This window comes from Fulmarus glacialis, unplaced genomic scaffold, assembly GCF_000690835.1.
Source record: "Fulmarus glacialis isolate BGI_N327 unplaced genomic scaffold, ASM69083v1 scaffold6189, whole genome shotgun sequence".
NCBI classification, from domain to species: domain Eukaryota; kingdom Metazoa; phylum Chordata; class Aves; order Procellariiformes; family Procellariidae; genus Fulmarus; species Fulmarus glacialis.
The window spans coordinates 17,747-21,371 of NW_009233758.1; positions in this window are offsets into that span (position 1 = coordinate 17,747).

Here is a 3,625-nt window from a genome sequence, read left to right on the forward strand (position 1 = left end):
TTTTTGTGGAGGGTTTCAGATTTAAAAGCAGTTTTAGATTGAAATTAGTGCTGGGGTTTCAGTTTTTATAATAGTCAATGTAACTTGCCAAATGTTTTAGTGTTAACTTGTATATCTGTAGGCAAGTGAAATAACAGGCAACCGTTTTTCAGTTTGAGGATGGTTTTTGGCTGGTTAACTTAAACTAGAAACTTAAGCACACTTAAGTTTCACTGCATTTCAACAGTGTTGTTAATCAGTGTCGAAACTTGCTATTGTACAGCATACTGAACGTCAGAAGGTATACGTGCATGCAGCTGCTGCCGCTGCTGTGCCTTTACGAGCTTCCTGAGAACAAGATTACGTACACTGTGGACAAGAATATTAACAGAGAGTAACTAAGAATAACAGTCTTGCTTAGCATGTTTCCATTGCTCTATGTTTTTCATCTTTATGCTATGGATATAAATCAAAGCTTTTTTGTGATAACACCATGTTAGTAGGAATAACTATAAATAAATGTTCTGTGTAACTACTGTGCTCTAGTGGACCACACCAAAATTGTAAGGACTCGTTTGAAGTAAATCAAGTCTCTGGCATTCAGCCTTACATAAAATTATTTTTATCAGTATTAAAAATGTCAGTGCCTGAACCTACTGAATCACTGGCCTGTTTAGTTTAATGAATATTGGACATTGCCCTCTACCTTTCCCTGTAAGTCAGCTTGCTTATCTTTTTATTGGTGTAGTGACATGGAAATCAAATTGGTATTGGTTTTTTCTTTTTTTTGGTCACATTAAAAATGTCCAGATTATGTCTTCTGCAAAGGTAAGATTGCTATTCCTAAGCTGAATAACTTCATTATTTATGCAGAATAAATGAAGATGGCAAATGATTGCAATCTAACCTCATTCTTAATGAGGCAATCTAAGGGGACAATATCACTTGCATTTTTAAAGAGTTATTTGCGATTTAGCATTTTGTGTGTGTGATTTTTTTCTTTTTAAGGATGTTGGCTGGCCAAGTTCCGTGTAAGGACTGGATTGTATTATATATACATATGCTTTCCAGTGAATTAAAAGCCCAGCCAAGATTTATGAATTCACTCTGAGTTACAAACAGAAAAAGATAATCTTCAACAGAACCTTTTTTCTTTCTCAAATATATTTATAGCTGCTTAATGTCAAAAATAATCTGCCCTTAAGAGAAGAAATACTTCTTGTGACCTTAGTCCAATAATCTCATACTTCCCATGAGGTATAGTTGAATTGGGTTTCCTGGATTTTCTTTAAGTAAATGACTGCTTTATGCTGAAAATGGAGACTGGCCTTTCCCTTGACTTTATACATGAGCTTTCTGTGGGAAGATGTTCTGCAGAATAGCACTGCCGGTGATGCACTGTTAAAATAGATGGAGGCACGCTGATAAAACTTACTGTCAGAGGTAAAGGATTTAAATTATTTACTCACAGGAAAGGGGTGAAGGAGAAATATTGCTGATAATTCTGTATGTGTCCTTTAGTTCTTCAAGACCTATGCAAAGGCAATAGGCTTTAAGACAAAGTTAGCAAAGACAGTACTTGATTTCTGTAGACCTGAAATTAGTCTAGTTTCTGCACGGGGCTGCATGAAGGTTGCTGTGTTAGCCTAACTACCCATTACCTGCTTCTCAGAGAGTGTTTAATAGAGTTTATACTGTACTCTGAAGAGCAATCTAAAAAAAACTAAAAAAACCCCAAAAACCTGAAGAGGGAAGCAAGCCATTCTTTCAAGAAAAGGAGACGATAGACTACAAACTAGACATGAAGCATAGTGGCTTTTTCATCCTGTTTCACCACAACTTCACATGCAAACAGGATGCTGGAAGAATGCTTTCCTGTGGGTTTCTACTCTTACCACAAAAAATGAGACAAAATATGGCCAAAAAGATAATGGAATGTTGAACTGCTTTTACAGAGTCTCCACAGTGTAGGTACAGAGTGCACCTGTAATGTAACACTTGTATTCAGACACTGCCTTAGTAGAGGAATGCTGCCTACCTGGCGCTTCGTATTTGAATAGTCTCCTAGATTTGTCTTAATATGTTATCTAGCGGCATTTTTTCATTTTAGTAAAATACAGGTATATATTCATATTGCTTGAGCTGGAAGTAAATGGTACTACACTCTGAACAGAGCAAGGAAGTACTTCCACTTGCTCTCAGCATGCAAACAGGGAATGGTGAAAGTCTTGTTCCAAGCAGCAGTGTGGCACAAAGGATTATCTTTCAAAGAAATGCAAAACTCTTGTCAAGGAGTATGTTCAGCTAGCCCTAAATCTGTCTTTAGAGAAGTTGACCCAAGAGATCCTTCGGTAAGATGTGTTTTTCTTTTCCAAATGAGGCTTGAGCTTAAAAATTACAGAAGGAAGACCTTTAAAGTAGATGTAGTCTGTAGGGCATGCAGTGTAAACTACTACGTTAAAGCTGTTGTCTCTCTGTGTAACTTGATTGTGCTTTTTTTCCTAAGGTATTGATTCTTTGAAGTGAAGTGGGTGTTGTATGGGCACAAAGTTACACTACCTGTTTCTTTCCAGGGTTATGGACTTAATTTCCAGGGTCAGAAATAGTGTGTGGTGTTCGTTGGTGTTTCCCTCCCCCTGCTTCACCTCAGTCTCCTTTCTTCACTGCACACACTTTTCATTCTTCCTTTTTCCTTCTTCCTTTTCCTTTCTCTGTTTTTTTTTTTTCTTTTTGGTTGGTTGGGTTGGTTGGATTTTTTACCTTGTTGCTTTTAGTTTCTCAGCTGTGGCTTTCTGTCCATATCCACATACTCCTCATGCATTGTGATGGCTGGAACGGAAACTGAGGTATGCCCTTGCACTCCGATCATATCACAAGGGTGGAAATGCCCATAAATGCTATTTCTGCAGGATTAGTAAAAGCTGTCAGAGGGGAAAATTCAATATGCTTAGGAAAGGTAATGGAAGAATGAGACCAGAGTTTATCAGAGGACACTGCTGAAAATGCTTCTGGGTCAGTTAACTTTACATCAACCTTTTACATAAGTAGTATTAATTAAAAAAAAAAAAATTCTTGCAGAATTATAGTTTAATTTTACTTTCAGCTGCCGGTCTGTTAGTTGGCTATGATCTCTTATCTCTGAAACATACTGACAGTGAACGTTAGTAACACGTTGTGATCCATTTGGGTGAACTTGTGCTTTTTCTACCTTCCTTCTCGACATCCATTTTTAGTATTCTTTCTGGATAATATCTAATCATTGCTTGAGAGAATTTGTCTCATGGGATCTTGAAGTGTGAAAAGTTTCCTACTAATTTTTTTACAGAGGTTTTCTAATGCACTTCTATAACCTCATCTAGGTTGGGCTAATAATAGTATTTTGGCTTGATGGGATACTCTTCAGGATTTATATACTTCCCTCTTAAATAGCTTGTTATACAAATTAGGTCCTGGACCACTATTGCCTCTCTCTGCGTAGAGACAAACACTACCCAGGCACTCACAGAACTGTGTTACACCATTTATTGTACTCTGTAGGAGTTTGTATCCTTGAATTCTGATGCAGTCTGGTGACCTTCCGCTGTTGTCTTTCACCTGATAGCAATACAGCACTCTGTTTTGAACTCATTGAAATGTGTGCAGTATC